This window comes from Chiloscyllium plagiosum, unplaced genomic scaffold (genome assembly GCF_037043375.1).
Source record: "Chiloscyllium plagiosum isolate Xiang-an unplaced genomic scaffold, Cpla_swu_hap1 HiC_scaffold_16, whole genome shotgun sequence".
NCBI lineage: Eukaryota > Metazoa > Chordata > Chondrichthyes > Orectolobiformes > Hemiscylliidae > Chiloscyllium > Chiloscyllium plagiosum.
This window is the reverse complement of record NW_028270154.1, coordinates 29632369-29653726: the sequence shown is the minus strand read 5'-3', so window position 1 is coordinate 29653726 and position 21358 is coordinate 29632369. Positions and strand designations below refer to the sequence as shown.

The following is a 21358-nucleotide window of genomic DNA, read 5'->3' as shown; positions in this document are numbered from 1 at the left end:
ACACAGGGAAATGTCAAATCAGGTATAAGCAGCATCAGATTTTCTTGACAGTGGTAGTCAGTAGGTGGAACTAATCCTACCATCCTGATCCCATTGCCAGACTGCTGGAAGATTATAGAAACTCATTTGAGAACTCCACTGAGGTGAGAGCAGGGTTGAGCCAAGTCCAGAGTTGTCTCCATTTGCAAAAATATTTTGTCTTGGTGCTTCTGAGGTAGAGAGTGGCTTGCATATATAATTGAATGTTCTGACCACTTTAATTATTACACCCTAATTTCATTCTTTCATCCAATATCTACTTAATGAGCTGAGACCCTATTGTAACTGCTGGAAGTCACTAAATACCCAACGAGATTCCATGAGTAATCAGATTCATCATTGCTATCACAACAGACCCTGACTGAGAATATAAAGACAATGGAAACAGACGAAGATTTACAGCTTAGCTATCTTTTCAATAGTGTCACACGTACTCAATATCTTTTGCCATTCAACGAACATGGATTCATTTGGAGACTTTTCCATATTTTATTTTGCTATTTGCACCGTGAGTCTGATTCGACAAAATACTTTAACAGAAAATGGGAAAATTCTACCTGCTAAATTCAATGTACCTGCACAGTAGACCAGTGTCGTTGATATTATTACATTGTGTATTCACTTGGTGTAGAATTTGGAACTGGGACTGGGAGTATTGCACCATTGTTGCTCCCTTTCCATTCCCTCTGACTGCTCTCCACATTGACCCACCAACCCACTGACCTCCATTTCTCCTTCACTGCTGCCCTTGCCTCCCCACTGGTCATCACTTTTGCTGCCCCCCTCACTTTCAACTGGCCACCTCCCTCACCCTCCTGCTGGCCACCTTATCACTGTCTTATTGTCCATCCCTCTTATCCTCCTGTGACCACCCATCATCATACCTCTGTCTGCCCCCTTCACCTTTCCACACTACAACCCTTCACTATCACAATGACCAAGGTCTCTGCCTCAGGTTCCTGCTGACCAGCCCCTCAATGCTGCTTTCATTACCTTGCCCAAGGAATGAGACAGTTACAGAGGTGGTGTGTGGCTTTGAGACTCTTCCTGAATGCTGCTCTGGATCACAAGGTTTGTAATTAATATTGGGGCATTGGCTTTTACATGAAGTAAGTGTCCAACGTGAAACCAATGTACAAGTCCTGCGGCATAGCTGTAGTGATGTCACATGATGTCACTACATGGGCTGTGAATGCACCCTCTGCATTTGTGTGTCAGTAAGTAAAGCCGAAATTTAAAAACCTGTAGTATTCAAACGAAAATGTGCCTCATTACCATGTACTAATGATACTAACAGCTGTGCTAATTCCCAATCTGGCTGCCTAATGAATGTGCTACCTCAGGCAAACATGTAGCTCTCATACATCCAAATATATCTCCAGTAAGGTATAAAATGGGCACATTGGGGGCATTTACTTGAGGTTCCTGCAATTTTCTCTTCCAGTTTAAACCATTCTTGGGAATTAAAAAACTCCCCCTTCACATCATGTACAGACTCAGTACGACACTGAAATCAAAGAAAGCATTTCTTCATATCGTATTTCTAACATATCTTAAAGACACATTTAAGGCCTATACAGAGAACTCAAATGAACCATGAAATCTTGCTGGCTTTTAATTGAAGAAAGGGGAAGTTTAAGTCTATTGATATCCTGTTAGATGGTACCCAGAGATCATTAGATACTGCTTTAATTGCTGGATTGAAAAGGTCACAATATGTAATTAACACAAATACCCAAACCATAATGAAGTTCAGAAATTGGTACAAGGCAGTAAAGAAGTTATTGAGCAATCGGTGAATAAAAATATCAATTGAGTCCTGATTATCACGATATGCTTCATCAAATTGCTTATATAATAGTCTGTGAGATTGAACAAACTTGAGAAAATTAAACCACAAAATGTAGACAGTACAACCAGACATAACTTAGATTGATATTTCCAACAGTCCAATAGAGGGTGCTGTTGTCAGCTTCATCAACATTAGAGGGTTTTGAAAACATTGAGTACCAATAATCAAGTGCCCAGTAGATTATTAAACACAGGGAGTTGTGTTGAATTTAGTGACAAGCTTTCTCATCAAAAGAAATATTGATGAATGGAGAAGGTTCATAGTAATCAAATTTCTAGCACAAAATGCTTGAATAATCAGAGATAATCTGTTTTTTTTCACTAGCTAACTGAAGAAGGAGCAGGGCTCTGAAAGCTTGAGGGTTCAAATAAACCTATTGGACTATAACCTGGTGTCATGTGATTTTTGACTTTGTCCACTCCAATCTGACACCTCACATTAAGTTTATCATTTGAGTTTTGGAGGTCACATAATTTAGTGGGGTGCTATAAATGAAAGACTGAAAATCAGATTAATTTCCATCCCATAGATTACCATTGAGCAGACAGAGAGTATTTATTTATATTGTATTTCTTCAAGTGCATGGAAGTACTCAAATTGTTGTCTTAAACTCTCAGTTTTATCACACCACATTGTTTTAGAATTCATTCAGACATGCTCAAGCTAATATGGAGATACTACAATTGTTGGATAAAAGAAGGCATTTGTTCTCTTCTTCAGACAAAAAAAAAGATGTTGAGGCAGTGACACTGGCTGTTCCATCTCAGAGTTTGAGGTATCTTCAACACTTGATGGAGAAAGAAAAACAATGAGCTCCAGAACAGTCTGAGGGGCTGTCGAGGAGCCAAGCAAGTACTGCTCCTTCACCATTTGCGAGTTTGCAGCTTTCATATGGTCCACAAGCTTGTTTAGCACTATCGCACCTACTCAAACTTTATTCACCACTGGACCTGACTTCATGTCAACCATGCCTCTTACTGATGCAGGGCCAGTCCTGTGATTTCTACACCAAACTTTGTCACCTAAAGAAAGCTGTCTTTCTCACTTAGCGGAGTCTTATATCCAGCATTGACCTTCTAAATGCCTCCCTCCACTCACCTCCTACCAAGTCTAGAAATATCAGACTTAACCTGGTACAGAGTCTTCTCCCCATTAGCAACTCTGCTGGAACTATCCCTGTAGTTGCATGGTGTGGTCCTAAAATCAAATAGGAATCGGAAGTTTGGTATCCAGCAAAACTCTATGCTGTTTCTTTAAGCCTGCCTTCAAAGTTTGGACTGCTCTTTCTGCTAGACTAATAGATGATGGATAGTAGAGAACTGTCCTTAGATACTGAATACCATTTGACTTGAGGAAATACTCAAACTACCTGCCAGGAATCCATGTATGGCAAAAGATGCGTGCAGTTTTTCTATCAGTTTAGATTAGATTACTTACAGTATGGAAACAGGCCCTTCAGCCCAACAAGTCCACACTGCCCCGCCGAAGTGCAACCCACCCATACCCCTGCATTTACCCCTTACCTAACACTACGGGCAATTTAGCATGGCCAATTTACCTGACCTGCACATCTTTGGACTGTGGGAGGAAACCAGAGCACCCGGAGAGTGCCTACGCAGACACGGGGAGAACGTGCAAACTCCACACAGTCAGTCACCTGAGGCGAGAATTGAACCCGGGTCTCTGGCGCTGTGAGGCAGCAGTGCTAACCACTGTGCCACCATGCCACCCATTGTCACTGTGCTTCACAAATGAGCTGTATGAACTTCCAGTCCCTTTTTGAGGGTGTCCACAATGACTAGGAACATTGAGTCCATGAAGCAACCTGTGTAGCTGATGTGTAACCAAGTACAGGGTTTCCCTGCCATTCCCACAAATGTTTTGCCGGGACTGGATCTTTCAGTGTCCAAAGTTTGAAATTGTTAGCTTTGACTTTAAGTGTGTCCACAAAATTCAAACCAATTATGGAATCTTCCTCTGGCGGTACCACTGGTGGTGTATCTGCTAATGGGAGGCAAGTTAATGCATCCGCATTTCCTACTTGGCATCCCGGATGGCATTCTAACTTGTAATTATATAAATTAAGTAATAGAGCCCATCACAGAATTTGATCTGAAGCAATGGGCGGCACTGCCCTGTCCTCTTTAAATAGGCCTAGAAGGGGTTTTTATTATTACAAATGTACGTCCCTAAAGTTATTAGTGGAATTTCCTGTCTCCAAATATGACCATCAAACCTTCCTTCTCTATCTGGGTGTATTTACGGTCTGCATTGCCAAAGTCCTGGATGCACATACTATTGGGCATTCCTCTCCATTGGGCTATCCATGATTTAATACCACCCCAATGCCATATGGAGAGGTATCACTTGTTAATACCAGATCTTTCTTGGGATCACAGTGTACCAAAATCTTACAGGATATTAACTGTTTCTTCACTACCCTGAAAGTTAAGGCTTGGCTACTTGACAATTTCCACGGCTGACCCGTTTTTAAGAGTTGATGCAAAGGTGCCAGAATGGAGGTCACGTTATGAAGTTTCCATAATAATGGGGATGGCACGCTGACTCAGTGGTTAGCATTACTGCCTTACAGTGCCAGGGATTCAGGTTCAATTCCGTCCTTGGGTAACTGTCTGTATGGAGTTTGCACATTCTCCTTGTTTCTGTGTGGGTTTCCTCCAGGTGCTCCGGTTTCCAACCACAGTCGAAAGATGTACAGATTAGGTGGATTGGCTATTGTAAATTGCCCATAGTGTCCAGGGAGGTGTAGGCTAGGTGTATTAGCCTTGGAAAATGTAGGTTATAAGGTAGGGGGATGGATCTGGGTGTGATAATTATTGGCATGTGCTAAGTGGCCTGCTTCCACAGTGCAGGGATTCTATAATTTATCAGCTCAAGGAAAGATCTGAGCTCTACAGCTGTGAGAGCTGGGCCACTCTTGACCATCCTCATTTTATTTTCTAAAGGGTGTAATCCAGTCTTGTTGACTCTGTAGCCAAAGTAGGTCACTTTTGTTGCCTGGAATACACATCTTTCCCTTTTAAGGTGTATGCCCACTTGGGAGAAACGTCGAAGGATTATGTTCAAGTTCTGTCAATGCTCTTTACAGGTCTTCCCAGTTATTCGCACGTCAAATGGCAACCTGGGGTAAATGTTCTCCATTATTTGCTGAAATATTGCACAGGCTGACAATATCCCCAGTGCATTCTCGTACATTGGCACAAACCCTTATGGGTATTAATTGTACCATACCTCTAGAAATCCTTACCTAATTGCAATTGCAAGTACACGTGGCTCATGACAAGCTTCCTGAAGGAAAGCCCTCCCTGTCAGCTCTAGGTATATATCCTCTATGTGGGGGACTGGGTATCTATCCAGCTGTGAGAAATGGTTTACCATTTGTTTAAAATCTCCGCAAAGGCTTAACAATCGCTATGACTGGTGCTGCCCATTCTGTAAACTAGATGGTTTGATGATTCCTTTGCTTTCCAATCTCCTGATTTCTGCCTCTACATTTTGCCCGTAAGGCAAATGGTACTGCGTGGGCCTTGCAGAATCATGGAATGGCTTCCTGGTCAACATGCAAGGTGGCCTTGTCTCCTTTGATAGTCCCTGGACCTTCCTGAAAAACCTCCAGGTATTTAATTAGGACTTCACTCAGGCAGGCATTTTCTAATTGCAAGATGTTGAGCCAATCTAGATGAATCTTTCTCAACCAATTTCATCCTATCAGGTTTGGGTGCGAGTTTTTTTACTACAATCAGTGGTAACTGAAACAAAGCTTTCTCATAACACACCTGAACCAAAGTTGCACCCTTAATCTGTAGTGGTTTGCTGGTATAGGTTCTCAGTCTAGCCGAGGTCTTACACAAACTTACTTGTTGGAGTCCAGAGCAAATTTTGTTAAAATCTGGTTCTGCGATCACTGAAATGGCCACATCACTATTGACCTCTACTAAGAATTGGGTGACCATTTAATCAGACGTTTATTTTAATTGGATCTCATTTGGACATGGCTAAGCAATTTAACTGTTCGAAACCATGATTTGGATGTGCAGGTGTTGGACTGGGGTGGACAAAGTTAAAATTCACAGAATAGGAATTGGAAGCATTAACTTTTGGAGCGCTGCTCCTTCATCAGGTAGCTTTGGAAGACAATTATCCTCCTCAGGTAGCTTTGGAAGATGCAACATTGCAGAGTGGCCGAGCAGAGGCTGATAGCCAAGTTAGATCTCATGAGAGTCCCTCAACTGGGACCTTGGGTTCATGTCACACTACACTATACACTCTCTCACACACATAGACACAAGCACACATACACACACACTCTTACATACTCACACACTCACACAAACCTTCTCTCATACACACGTTCTCTCTCTTACACACATGTATCCTCCACAGTCACATTCATGCACACACCCTCTCACAGTATATACTCCATCACACTGACACATACACACTTTACCAAACATACACACACTCTGTCAGGTGCACTCACACACACACACGCACATACTCACAATCTCTGGTAAAAAGCTCAGGGCACAGTAACTTTGAGAAAAGGATCAGCTTTGTGACAACATCATTTCAGTTGCATGTCACTGTAATCTTTTGCTATAAATTTTGTGTCTTATGATCTTCTTCCAAAGCTACCTGATGAAGGAACAGCACTGTGAAAGTTAGTGCTTCCAAATAAACCTGTTGGATTATAACCTGGCATTGTGTGATTTTTAACTTTGTTCTAAACCAGATATAGGTGGACTTTCCAGGGTGTGCACTCTCCTGGATACCAGTCTATGAGTTCTCTAACTCAGTTTAGGCCTAATGGCACTCTTTTGCTGTCTTGAATCAGCATATCGGTAGCAACTACAGAAGCTTGCCGGCCTGGATACTGAAGAAAATTTTAAACGTTTGGCTGAGGCTTGGCTTTGTTTTGGGATTTTGCTGTTGGCTGACCGAGAGTCCCACTGTTCAGAATATGTTCTGAATGAGGCTATCCAATTGCCTTCACTCCACTGGTGTTCCCCAAGTTCTGTCGGATTGGCAAGGATGTCCACTTCCATTGGAATACCCTGCAACTCATATGCTACACTTGCCACATTTTCCAGTGAGAAAGCCAGTTTTAGTGCCTGTTTGAATATCAGTTGGGCTTCAATTAGTAGGCAGTTTGGATGGTTACATCATTAATCCCACATTCCAAATGGTCTCTCAGCATCTCATTACGGGCTAAACCAAAGTCATGTGCTTCTGCCAGTTATCTTAACTGAGTCAAAAATCCATATAGAGATTCCCAAAGTTCTTGAATTGTCGAGTAAAACCAATAGTATCTCAGAATTAGAGGAGGCTTGGGATTGTAATACTCCTTAACTAAATCTCATGCCTCAGGGAAAATTGGGGTACTAACAACCAAAAAAACTGTGGGTCCACAAGCTTTCAGAGGAATTACTTGTTGCATTTCATCTGCCCCAGTGTCATTTGCCCAGAAAATATAAAGCATTCTTTCCACATACTGAGCCAAATATTTGACAGCAGGAAAAAATGAGACAGCATGATGCCAGTATTACTTACCCATACATAAAGATGACTGTTGTGGGTGATTTTCTTCAGGAACATGCTTTTCTCTCATTGCCACTGAAATAACTCCACACAAACCAGTATCCTGTCATCAAGTCACCCATTATTTATATGTTCAGGGTCCCTCACACTGATATAGCTGCCTCAGAGCCAGCTCTCAGACTGAACAGAACCTCTTACTTTATCTGTCAGCCAAGGCTCCCTGATTGGACCAGATTAACGGCCCCAATCAGGGAACTCATATCCATGAGGTCCACCTGGCTGACTTCGTTACAATCACTACAATGATTACCTAATTTTTTAAGAAAAAATTGATAAATATACTTATGAAATCCTACATGTAGAACCTGATTTTGATGATTAGCCCTTCAGCATTTTGAATTATTTCCCATCCACCTGTAGTTCAGTCATAGCTACAGAGCATTAGATTTTGCAATTCACAGAGAAATTCAATGGCAACAGAACAAAGCTTTTCAGCCAAAATGTTGAGTTGAAGGTATGATTGGCCCAGTGTCAAACATGGCCCGTCTGTCTGTCTCACTGACTGCATCAAATGTTCCAGAAACTTTCCATACAAAGGAAATAAATGTCGTGAAAACAAGCTAATGGGAAAAAAAATCACATTGATTTTTGTAGCATTTTCCAACACAATGAACATAAATGAAGTTTAATGTCATATAATTTTTGTGGAAGCTGTAGAATAGATGATGTAATGTGGCTTTGTGTTGATGAAGGACATGATTCATTTAGGAGATAAAGCACTTTGGAAATGGAAAAGTATTAAGTGGGCAGACACTATACATAGGGTATTAAATGGAGGCAATAGTGGTCTCACCCTCAGCTGGAAAGCTGGTGAGAGCTCATGTCACCTCTTTTAAGGAAGGGTCACCAATATAAGTGCCATTCAGACACTAGACGATGGAAGGCCTTTCCCAGGATCAAGAATTCTGGAACCAAAGTCCTGTTAGGCAATTAGAGACACACTGCTACCATTGGAGAAGCAGTGGCTATTGACAGTACAACTTCAGACAAGGTCTGGTATCACCAGTGGTCATGGGTCAAGCAATGAGTGATGGTAGAAGGAGAGATGAGGAATGGATGTAATTGGCAAAGAGAGTGAGGTTGATCTCAGTAAAGTCCCCCTTCCTTCCTCCAGAACTTTTAATCGGGTATGAAGCAGTTTTGTAGGATGGGCTCTTTGGGCAGCCTTCAAGGAAACACACAAAGAAACACACATGCTCCCCACATGGTGAGACTCCTACCTGATGTGGGGTGGTAGCAGCAGCAGCAGCAGAATGTGCCAGAGCTCAATTGGTGGCAGGGCAAGAAGGTGGAGATGGTATACCCCCAACCTTCCCATTTGATTAAATGCACCCCTCCCCACCAAACCATCACAGAGAGAGCACTGAATTCTGTTGAGTAGTGTTGGCTTCATTTGAAGATCTGAGTGAATGATTAAATGTGATGTGGGAATAAAATTTGCAATTTGCTTGTTTCCATCAGTGGGAGATATGAATTTTGTGATGCCAATGCTACATATAGCTACACATTTAACAGGTTCTTTTCATTAAATTTAAATTATGTGAATGCCAAGTTTGAATGACAGTCATGATTTGGAGGAGCCGGTGTTGGACTGGGGTGGACAAAGTTAAAAATCACACAACACAGGTTATAGTCCAACAGACTTATTTGGACACTCTAGCTTTTGGAGCACTGTTCCTTCATCAGGTGGTTGTTAGACTATAAACCTGTTGGACTATAACCTGGTGTTGTGTGATTTTTAACTTTGAATGAATTGAGGCATTATTGGTGAAGAGATAGCACAGTGTTTAAGAAAATTAACCAATGATTAAATCAATATTTGTAGAAGAGGATTCTTCTGCTTTCATTGTCTTAAATCCAATTAACTTCATAATTCCAAATGGAAACAGGTCACAGCACAAGTTTTCTGAGAACTAAACTAAGGCACATAATAGGTAGTTATGAGAAATGAAAATAAAAGACTTTTGAACAGAAGAAATTAACAGAATAATATAATTGAGGTATTTACAAATAGAAATGAAATAGGACAAGGATGGACTATTTCAAGTTGTAATAGATTTGTATTAAAATGTATATATTCCCAAGATCAGATGTAAAGGATTTAGGGCAGATTGCAGAAGTTGTTTATAGCAACCCTGGTGAGAGGCCATGCCTTGAAGTTACTGATTGAATCCAAAACAATGCCAGCAGTGAAAAACAATAAGACTTTACTATCAAATATTTTTGTGTCTGCAAAATACTGTGGTTAAAAAAAGTTTCTTGCATTAATTTACACCATTTACACCTTAGACCAGTTCTTACTTCAAAGTGCTATAAAACTTGGTGTAGTTTTGTTGTGAAAGAATTAAGATATGTAGTTGCACAATGCTTAATAAATCTGACTACTCATCCCTCACTCACCAACAGAATAAGTACCAATTAAAAATGGGCTGTCAACTCCCACCCACCTATGTTCTAATGGCATTATGATTTGCACAAGGTAATTTTGGAGTCAATTGATCTCCAAATAAGCTAGGTTGGCCCTTAATTATTTCTTTACATGTAGTGTGCAGGCAGCCGATCTTGTACGAGCGATTGTACAAGCGAGCTCAGTGATTGTTAAGAAGGTGGGAGCTGGTACTGACTCTATTTTACTTGCCTCCTCTCCAGTCTGTAGGGCATGTAAAAAACATCCTCAACGTCCTTTGAAATGGCCACTCAGTTGCATCACAACCATGATGACAGGTTGCAGCAATTAAAACTTTTTAAAAAACATCACCTTTTCAAAGGCAATGAATATTAGTCTTACCAGAGACACCCATGTCTCATGAATTAACATATTTTAAAAAGTTTTGTTGTGAGGCCAGAAAAGCAGAAAGGAAAATACTTTTTTGAAAATTGCAGGTGTATATTGCAAACAACATTGCTGGTTTAGGATGAGAGCCCTTGTCACCTGGTTGGAGACAAATCTGGCTGTGCTAGACAGGTTAGTAATGTGGTCAATTTTACTGCCACCTATGCAATGGATAGGATAAGAACAAACATCACCATCTTCCTGCGTCTTCATTTATATCATATATTGTAAACATTCAAGTCAAAGGATTGCAGGATTCTTTATTTTTAAGATGTACCTTTGAATTTTACACATGCTGCATGGTGGCTCAGTGGTTAGCACTGCTGCCTCACAGCACTAGGGTGCCAGGTACGATTCCAGCCTCGGGCGACTGTCTGTGCGGAGTTTGCACATTCTCCCTGTGTCTGCATGAGTTTCCTCTGGGTGCTCCGGTTTCCTCCCACAGTCCAAAGTTGTGCAGGTCAAGTGAATTGGCCATGCTAAATTGCCCATAGTGTGAGGCGCATTAGTCAGAGGGAAATGGGTCTGGGTGGGTTACTCTTCGGAGGGTCGGTGTTGGGCGGAAGGCCTGTTTCCACACTGTAGATAATCTAACCTAACATGTAGTCTTGTACTATTAAATACTCAAACAGAATTCTAAAATGTCTCATCTTAATGGATCATGTAGTTTGGTTGCTGTCATAAATATCATCAAACATTTTTGCAGGTCAATATGTAAAAGGACGCGACTGGGAAAAATTCTGCCTTCCTGGGAGAAATACAAGTGGAATCTTGGAGCATTTGCACAAATGTTATTGCTGGAAATGTAAAAGTCTAAAATTGAGTAATTAGGAGGAAAAAAAAGAATGAGAAAGGTGATCTCTTCACATCTGCTTCACTGAACAATTAGCAAATAGCATTTAACAAGGAAGTTTAGTGACGAGAGTAAATCTTTGTCGACAGAGAGCAATTTTGTGCACTAGAAGGATCCATGTAATGAGAAAAAAAGTCAAAGCTTTAACCTGTGTGAGAAGTGTATAAATTTACAAATCAATGTCAGCTTACACACAGTATCTAAGCAATGCAAAACATGTGGAGTTAGACAAATTAGATACAGAAAGAACAACTAAAGATACTCATTAGAATTGTTATCTCGGGAGACCTGGTGGAAATAGCACAATTGGGAGAGGAAAATAATGCACAAGGATGTTCATAGTCTGTGTGTTCATGACTTATTGGTGAAGAGTGGCTACAGAGAACTGACATCTCCTCTGAAGTAAATAAAGAGTGAGAAGGAAGACTGAGATGACAAAATAAAATTATGTATCAAATATTGGGAAAACAATGAGCAAACCTTTTGTCCTCTTTGCTCAATCAGCTCACCATCCCCACAACAGTTCTGTTTTTGAACAGCACAAGTTAAAAATTGTAACCTCATCATTGGAAGCATTAAACTTTGAAGCTCAATGTGACTCTTAAAACTACTTTGTATTTTAAGAGATTAATGTGTATTGAACCAAACAGAAGTACTGATGGCAGTAAACAGCCTTCATCACAGTTTGTATTCTCTACCACTGGGCTGGAGAATCTGATCTTCTGATCTCAACGTTTAAGTTGCTCCAAAACAGACAGACGGAGCAAGAATAATCCCAGTGCACAGTGGATCAGTGTGCTTTTAAAAATAGAAACATAAAGTCAACTTTAACTTTCAATCAGGGAATTTGCATATGCAGGCACTTTTGATCTTTTGCTTAGATTTCAGAAAGTTTTACTCACTTGAGTCATAAGGAAACACATCAGCAGCATTGAAAAGCTGTTTTCTTATCAAAATTACTTTGCAGAGCCACAACTGCTATAGTCTTAAAATATCCAGAAAATCTTCTCTAACAAATTTCAGCCATAATGTACAAAAGTACCTGAGCTGCAAACTTACTGGAGTAGCATTTTTCCTCCACCTGGGGATGCATCAAATGATGAATAATTGAGTTGGTGGGAGGCTGGGGTTGTGGAGATGGGGCTGTGGAGCATGAACAATATCTTCAAAGAATACATAAAATGGGCAGAACTTAAGAGACCCACCCTGTGCTACTGCTGTTAACCTAGCAACAGGCAGCAGCTCATTCTGGGGGAAACACAATAAGGAATTCCAGGTAGCATTGCTCTTGGGGTCCAGAGGTGAGGGTGAGTTGTTCCCTGATTCAAAGGCACTCAGTGGGAGCTAGCATCAGGAAGGTGGGGAGCTACCTCTCTGTCCAACTTGCTGTTTACCCTTCCCACTCCTCCATGAATCCCACACCAATGATCCCCTCTCCCAAAATCACTCAGTTGTAGCTTGGATCCATCCACGATTCTAGGCCTCAAGTTGTTATGTAAGGTGTTAGGTTTTGAAAGGTTAAAGGTGAGGAATGATTAAGCATCATCCAATAGGATGATGTCATGTGGACGTGGTTGAGGAAACTCTGGATCTCTAAGTAAACAGACAGACTTAACAACTAGGTCTCCCTCATAGTTTTGGTTACAATTCAACTTGTGCTTGGTTGTTCTGATATAATAAATTGTAGCTTGTTTAAGATGAAAGTCTCTTGGTTAGAAGGCAAAGCATGCTCTTCAGATCCAAACCTAAATGAGAGGATTGTTGCAGCAAGTCTACTTTATGGAGACCAAGAGGTCAGATAGCATACACAAAAGTATGAGCAGAGATGAGAATGCATCATAGAACATGGTGATCAGAGGAATAGATTCCAGCGACCTTCAAATATACTTCAACTTTTGCCTTGTGTCAACAAACATCTCTCTTAAGTGTTTAGTACCTCATACCATCAAACCTTTCAATGTAAATAGCTGTTGGAGCTATCCAGCAATGTGTACCATATTGTAAAAATAATACCTTGGGACTTCTGTAATGCAGCAGCAATTTCATAATGCCGCTATATAGTCAAGTACTCTGAAATAGCAAACAATGTTTTTCTTTTTTAACTCCGTGTTTTTTTCTAGTTTCTTGGTGGCATTGCCAAACTATATGGGTTTATGCACTGTTAGACACAAGCACAAACTCAAAGCCTTACCACCACCAAAAAATGCCTTTCCTCCAGTAAAGACATTCTTGGAACAGATCCAAAGATATACCTAATCTCTCTGAAAGGGAAAAGTACAATATGTCCCTTTAGTCCTTACACAGACTCACTTCCTCTCAGTCCATTCCTTTTTTACATACCATGTCAACTCATTGAGTATCCTGAGGTATACATGAACACATTGAAAAATCAATTGATCTATTACTTCAATTTTTGTTTTACAGTTTACATTCTACCAAAAAAAGCTATCTCATGCATACACATTTGACATATGCCACCTGCTCTTGAGAGGTTGAACAATTCCAAAGTATTTATACATTGTTTATGCACAAACTTCTCCACAATTAACTATGCTAAAGTATACCAGGTATCCCTGAAAGAATCCCTGATATGCATCTCTCCACAATGAATAACTGGTAATAAGTGATACCTATTCCCCCAAAGGACCTAGATCCCCAACTTCAAATTTTCCCACAGAGGTACCAAAGCTCTCCAAAGAGGTACCTTGGTTACCTAAAAGAAATACACTTAGAACAGTGACATTGACCAATCTCGAAACTCTGGGTTCAAACACCAGTGAGTTCAACTGGCATGGTGGCTCAGTGGTTAGCAATGCTGCCTCATAGTGCCAGGGACCCGGGTTTGATTCCTGCCTTGGGCGGCTGTCTGTGTGGAGTTTGCACATTCTCCCTCTGTGGGTTTCCTTCGGGTGCTCCAGTTTCCTCCCACAATCCAAGGATGTGCAGTTTAGGTGAATTGGCCGTGCTAAATTGCCCATAGTATTAGGTGCATTAGTCAGGGGTAAATATAGGATAGGGGAATGAGTGTGGGTGCATTACTTTTCAGAGGGTCAGTGTGGACTTGTTGGGCCAAAGGGCCTGTTTTCATACTGTAGAGAATCTAATCTAATCTTTGCTGTCCATGGAAACAGCTGGTCAGTGAAATGACTAGCCATCTTGAAGAACTGTACATGTTCAAAATATGACCTGTTCCCTCCTCCCAACACCAACCACCATCCAGTCCCATCCCTGTAAACATGAGACATGAGAAATGCCAAATTCAAGAGTGAAATTTGGACATTCTCACCTTAACAGATGCTCTGTGACTTAGTATCAATTGTGAGTGAGGAAACATAGCACACAAGGAATCCTTTACCTGTTAGATGATAAGTCATTTGCAGAAGATTTACAGAAATAGGACATAGTCTCAGAGCAGCAAGAAGTCAAATAACTACTCACAAAGATATTAATGAGGTGGAATAGGTTGCAATTGAAGAGAAATAAGAATGATTCCAGGGCAAATGTGCAATCCAAACCAAGCTTCTTTGCAAAAGAATATTTATGTCAATGGACAAGTAACTAATTTTAAGTTTGATTTGGAGGCAAGTGTCTCTATATTATTAAATAATGCACCACGAATGGATAAATAGTGCTTACAGTTTACAACAGTGAAACTATATAGTTCAGGAGGTAGAGCTTTTGAGATATGTTATAGACAACTCCAGAGAGGTGAGAGCGACTGCCCTTCACCTCAAGTCAGCTTTTGACTGAGTATAGCGTTAAAGAACCCTCACAAACAGGAGTCAATGGGAATCAATAAAAATTCTCTAATGGGTTGCAGTCATGCCAAGCACAAATGAAAATAATTGTAGTTAGTGGGAGTCAATTATCTCAGTTAAGATACCACTATAGGAGTTCCTTAGGGTAGTGTCTAAAGCACAAACATATTTACTTTCCTCATCAATTAATTTCTCACCTCACAGGTTAGAGGTAGGAATGTTTTTTGAAAACTGCACAATATTCAGCACTATTTGGCTCAGAAGTAGCAAAGCCGAAACGTGCTTGTACAGACAATTGCACATTCTTACACCTATTGCCTTTTAGGCACCGGGCCAAGCACATTTTTGTATGTCGTTATGCATACCTTATCTTACAACCCTCTCTAAGTATGCACAAGTGGACATGAAGATGATATTTCCACAAATAGGAGAATATAATCTGAGGTTACAGCCTCAGTATGAAGGGATGACCCTTTAGAACAGAGATGAGGACGAATTTCTTCAATCAGAGGGTAGTGAATTGGTGGAACTCATTGCCTCCACAAGTTTCTGTGGCAAAGTCATTGAATGTATTTAGGACAGAGATAGGTTCTTGAATATTAGGGAGATCAAGGGTAACGGAGAGAAGGCAGGAGAATACGGGTTAAGAAAAATATCAACCATGATCACATGGTGGAGCAGACCTGGTGGCCAAATGGCCTAATTCTGCCCTTTTATCTTACGGTCTTACAGTCTCATAGAAGCATTTTGTAGTGCATTGGAGAAATGCCATGATAGTGTGCTTTGGATGCCAGCACTTGTGAAAATGAAGTGCTTCCAACCTCTGCCTGTGGTTTGTCCTCTGAGACGTTGGTGCAGGGTGTCCAAGATGAGGTCTCCAGGAGAAATCGGCAAGATGGAGTCATCAGGGACTTGCTCTGACTCTCAGATTAGGAATTCTCGACATCTAGTTGCTGTCTGGTTGCTGGCAGCATATCAATGAGGCAAGGTTAACCAATAAGCCCCCGTTAATAGTAAGCCCCCCTTAATAGATCACATGCTGCTCATTCACGAAAATCTCATCTCAACATCCAGAATCTAAATAGTAAATGTAACTTGTTGCTCCCATGTTGAGAAAGGCCTTGCTCAATTGTTCAAGCAATTCTCCCAAATTTCTTGCCACGGCTCACATTATTCAGGGTCTGGGATGATTCCACCCAAATTTGCACTTAGAGCTTTGAAGTTTCTTCTTTTTCTCAGGTTAGTAACCATCGTATTTTCAAACAAAAGCAAGGTGTATCAATAGTGAACTATTTCATGTTGCCATCTAAAGCAAACATTTTCAAAATGACCACAGCAATATAATTGACCAAAGTAATGATATAATGTCACTGACCCAGTCAGTCTTTCTTGCTGCTAGCTGACACTCCCTCATGCAACTGGTACTCCTGTACTCTAAAATTATCCAGGAGATAATATAATGATTAATGCCTGATTGAGCTTACGTTAAGCAATAAAAGTCATCAAATCAAGCTCTGCCTATAGCTTTCTTTTCAATTCTTGCTTTCACTAAATAACTTTGCTATTTATTACAATAAATCGAATCAAAATACCTCATGGCTTTACCCTCTTTTTGCGCATAAGTCACATGATCCCAATTCAACCAAACCCAAAAATATCATTGTTGACCTGATGATGTCTCTCAGCATGATATATGCTTCAATCGATTATTCATATGTAACAACCAGTGTCTGCTGTGCTCAGTTCAAGGGTTGGACCATTATGTTCAGTTCAGCAGCAGGACCCTTCTACCCAGGTAGGGGGTATGGGGTGGGCAGTGCCAACACCTCTCATTTCTTTTCCAATTCCTGCTTCTCAATGGATATAGTTGTCAGTAGATCTTTTTGAACAACTGGTTTTTATATGTTATATCACACCTCTTGAGGAGGTGGGGCTTGAACTAGAGGTAGAGACATTACTACTTTGCAACCGAAGCCTTCTAAATATGCTGCCATAAATTAAACACGTCAGTAAGATCCTAAATTTTGTCTGCGCTGCTATTATCTTCAAGGGTAAAAAGTCCCATTTGGCCATGTCAAGAGCATAAAAATCAGTCAAGGCTGCTCTTTTAGCATGCTGTTCAATTACTTATTTTGAGATAGGGTAAGAAGCACTCCTCATAGGTAAATATTTTGCTAACGCATTTTCTAAACTCACATTAAAAAAATGGCTACTTGAATGAGATATTGGAGAATGGCCACATGATGTCTAACTGCAGGTTTCCAAAAAGAGACAAAATTCAATCAGAGTTTGATTAAAATAAATCATACCAACCAAAATGTTGCGTAGAACTGACTCTGACACACACACACACAAACACACGAATCAAATGATCTATGGCATGATGATTTAATCACACATGCTGATGGGTTTACCCTGTTTAACAAAATACTGAAGTTAGCATGGCTGAAGGAAACACAGTTGTCAGTACAGCAAAAAATTCAACTGCACTTCTCTTTTCATGGATGCTTGCTTTTTATTTTTGCCAAAGACACTCAGCTGGAACTGCCCTTGAGATCTCCTGATGAATTCACAAAAGTATATTATTCCACATGTGAACGCACACAGCCGTCATGGGTATTCATCAATTTATTTTTATTGTAGTTCAGGGTGCATTTTGATGCAGGCAACTGAAAAAAATCTAATTCAATCTGAAGGCATTAGAATGCAGCCAGAGTCAGGGATTATTTACAATCATGACTTTACAATTTTTCCTCAGAGCACAGTTTACGATTTCCATTTATTCATCATGTTTAGGTTCCTAGAATGAACAAGCTGCTCCACCATTATGTAAGCCAATTTGTAATCACATTTCAGCAGCTCAGACCTGTGTTTGTTCCTCATTGTTGGGAAAAGAAATCTTTAAATATTTAATTTAAAAAATAAGTAACAAAGTTCAATTGTTATGTGTAGGAGGAGGGAGACTTGGTCAAGGAACTATGTCAGGCTGCATAGTCAGAAATGTTTGAGCTGACAGGGAGTCACAGGCAGGGAATTTTCATCAGTGACAAAGTGACCACTTCAGAATAGTACAAAATCTATGTAAGATTGAATAAAAATTAATGATGGGCACCTAACAAAGAGGAATGTTCACATAAAGTAAAATGTACAGTGAAAACTGCATACTTGTTTCCTTCCAATAGAAAGTGTTATTTACAATGTAACAGGCTCCTTCACTGTTAAAACTTTAAGAAGCTAAAGTGTTTCCTCAATCTTCAAAACATGTCCAAATCAAATCTATACAACATCAACTATGACAAAGATTTGTTCAACCTTCACTGGCTGCATTTCAATGATGACATTATTTTGATCCCAGCAGAATCAGAATTATCATGTTGCACAGAATTTTCATCTCATACACCTATACCTATTCATGTAACCTCACATTTCAGGTTGAACCGGATATTAGCTCAGCTTGGTTTTTAAAGCATGTTCTAAGATAGCATTGCCTGGATGTCAACTCCACATAACTATTTCCCTCTTCAGAAATTGTGGTAAAAGTTCTAACACTGAATAGTCTCACGTAAAGAAGTATTGGACTCAATGGAATCAAATATTTGTGACCTTCAGTTCTAATGCAGTTACACAGGATTTAAATTAGGCCAGAGGCAGAAGTTATATTGAAGTTTGTCACACTTTAAGAACTTTTCAATGAAATGGTACTGTAAAGGCATCAGTAGATTTTTTTTGAAGACAATGGACAATAAATGCTTTGTCAAGAAAAGATTGAAATGAAGGCATACATAAGCCAAGTAATAATTAACAAAGAAAGGAGATATGCTGGGCGGAGTGAATATTGACTTGCTGACTCACTGGAAACAGAGTGGTAGTCTAGTTACGCATGCAAATTCTTGAAGTCTGGCTTTCCTCACATACAAAGAATTTGGCACATGTCAGAAGGTGGAGGGAGTTCAGGGAACTGGCAGAAAACACCCCGGCTTCTCTTGCTCCTCCAGGTCCATAGCAGTGCCACATTGGAGGTACTGGCCTTTGCCTTGAAACTATCCTCACAGTAACTGCCCATCCTCCCCGAGGCACATAACAGTGAACCACATTCAAATCTTCCCAGTGAGTTACAGCTGAGAATTGAAACCTTACTGAAGTACTTATTAACGTGCCAAACATTCTCTGAGGAGCAGGCTGGTTCCCTGTCTCCTGTCAAAACAGGCTTGGTAGTCAGTCGGTTGCAGTCGACTGCCTAAAGCACATGCTATTTTTGCTCATATAAAATCCACCTGCATCCAATCTAACCATTCAGACTTTTAACCAACCAGAAACTAAAATATCCTGGGCCTCAATGGATGAATTTTGAACTGAAACCAAAGCTAACATGCCAAACTTGGCAAGTAGTTTGAGAATATGATTCCAAAACATTAATAATAATGCTCCTGGCATGTCTTACATTTTTCACGGAACCAAGGTTGATCCCTGCCTTGTTAATAATGGGAGAGTGGGGAATATGCCAGGCCATGAGGTTGGAGATTGTTTTGGAGAACAATTCTGCTACTGATGATGGTATACATGCCTCATGGGTGCACAGGTTTGGTGTTTGATCTGTTTGAAATCTATTCTATTTAGCATAGTCATAGAGCCTCACTGTGTTATGGGGAGTGTCTTCGATGTGAAGGCAGAACTTTGCCTTCACAAAGGCCGAGTGGCGGTCACCATGACCAAAACTGTCATGGACAGATTCATTCAGAACAGGCAGATTGTTGAGGATGAAATCAAATAAACTTTTCTCTGTTATGAGATCCCTCATCACCTGCCACAGTGACAGTTTAGCAGTTATGTCCTTTCGAACTTAGACAACTCAGTCAGAACTGAGGCTACCAAGCCACTCTTGATGATGAACAGAGCACATTCTATGTCCTTGCTGCCCTCAGTGCTTCTTGTTCAAAATCGTATTCTCAAAACAAAAGCCTGTGTCTCTGGATTACTCGTCTCTTGAAAAGACCACTTATGTCGCTGCCTTAAGTTAAGCTATTAGTTGCCTTCTCATTAACCCAGACAATCATGGGGAAAGTGAGGACTGCAGATGTTGGAGATCAGAGTTATAAGGTGTGGTGCTGGAAAAGCAGAATGGGTCAGGCACCATCCAAGGAGTAGGAGAATTGACATTTCAGTCATTAAGCCCTTCATCAGGAATGTGGACCCAAGGAGGAAAATAGGTAAAGAAGTCAACACGTTCATTGACGTGGAGTAACAAAAATATCATAAGTACTTATCAAATGCAACATGATAGAAGATATATTGTGTTGAGCCATGCAAGTTTGTTGTCAAGTAAATATGGTATATTGGGAATTACAAAGAAATGTAAATCCAGAGAAAAATACCCTCCAACAGACAATTGGACCTATTTATAAAGGAAAGCTTTATGAATGTTTGAAGCAGAGCCAGAGAGAATGCTCCCTATCCAATGAGTTCCAGCAAAATTAACCCTCTAGTATAACTTCTGCAATGAAATCAAACTTGGCTGATTACATTCCATAAGTAATGTGGAACCTGTTCCTGTTTTAAAGTGAGGCAATATCTCATATTCTTTCCCCAGCGATTTGTATTACTTCTTTTTATTTCCAAGCTATATGCACATTGGATATAATTTCATAAAAATATTGCAGAGTTTCACAATGAATCAAACTCATCTCACTGGGAACATAACTCACAAGAATTAATAGGAATGCAGAGTAGCAATGAATATATTTTACAAAGTTTTTTTAAAAAGTTGTTTGGAGTGGAGTGAAGTCAATATATTGATTCATGATGGCAGATACTAAGAGTTCCATCTCTTTAGATTTTCTCTTTGTGCTCCAAATAACTTTCAAGGATTTTCTATTGTATAAAAGCATTCGCCCGTAGATTTCATTTAAGCTTTGATAAAGGTATCATTGGTTTACTAATTCTACAGCAGCTTTGCTGATTACAGAGCTCATTTTTCCTTCCTCTTTAATTTACTTACAAAGGGACTGCCCATCCTTCCCAAGGAAGTCCCAAGAAGTGAAAATGTTTACTCACCTTTAGTTGTTAAGAGTCGAGTTTCATCTTCTTCGATAAATAGGATGTCTTCAATAAATTCTGAACATTTACAATACCTACTCCACTGTAACATGTCATTTGAAAACAAGGAAATCTTGGCAGTAAATAAAGAAGGCAGACAAACCAGTTTAGACAAATAGAACAGCTTCGATGAGTCATTGACCAAGGGTAGTTAATCAATTGCTGACCCAACAATGTAAATGTTTATTTCATTCTATTCTTAAATGTAACACAAAAGGGCACACGGCATTTAAAATTTAGGTTACCGAAGCAGTTTTGAAGTTTTGGACTTAATCTGCTTAGAAATTGGTACTCACTATATTTATCTGGTG

General features: G+C 40.1%; 1 protein-coding gene across 8 annotated transcripts in view; it reads right to left on the bottom strand.

Moving 5' to 3' along the window:
• The window catches only part of atp10b (ATPase phospholipid transporting 10B), a 268252-nt gene extending 247128 nt beyond the window's left edge, over positions 1-21124 (bottom strand). For 5 of the 8 annotated variants that reach the window (XM_087995245.1, XM_087995247.1, XM_087995248.1 and 2 more), the window contains exon 1: positions 21006-21102. The gene's annotated coding sequence lies outside the window, so the exon portion shown is untranslated. Of the gene's footprint in view, positions 1-21005 lie in introns of all 8 variants that reach the window. The other 3 variants (XM_043703361.2, XM_043703360.2, XM_087995246.1) reach the window with 3 other exon arrangements.
• Positions 21125-21358: the final 234 nt, after the last annotated feature.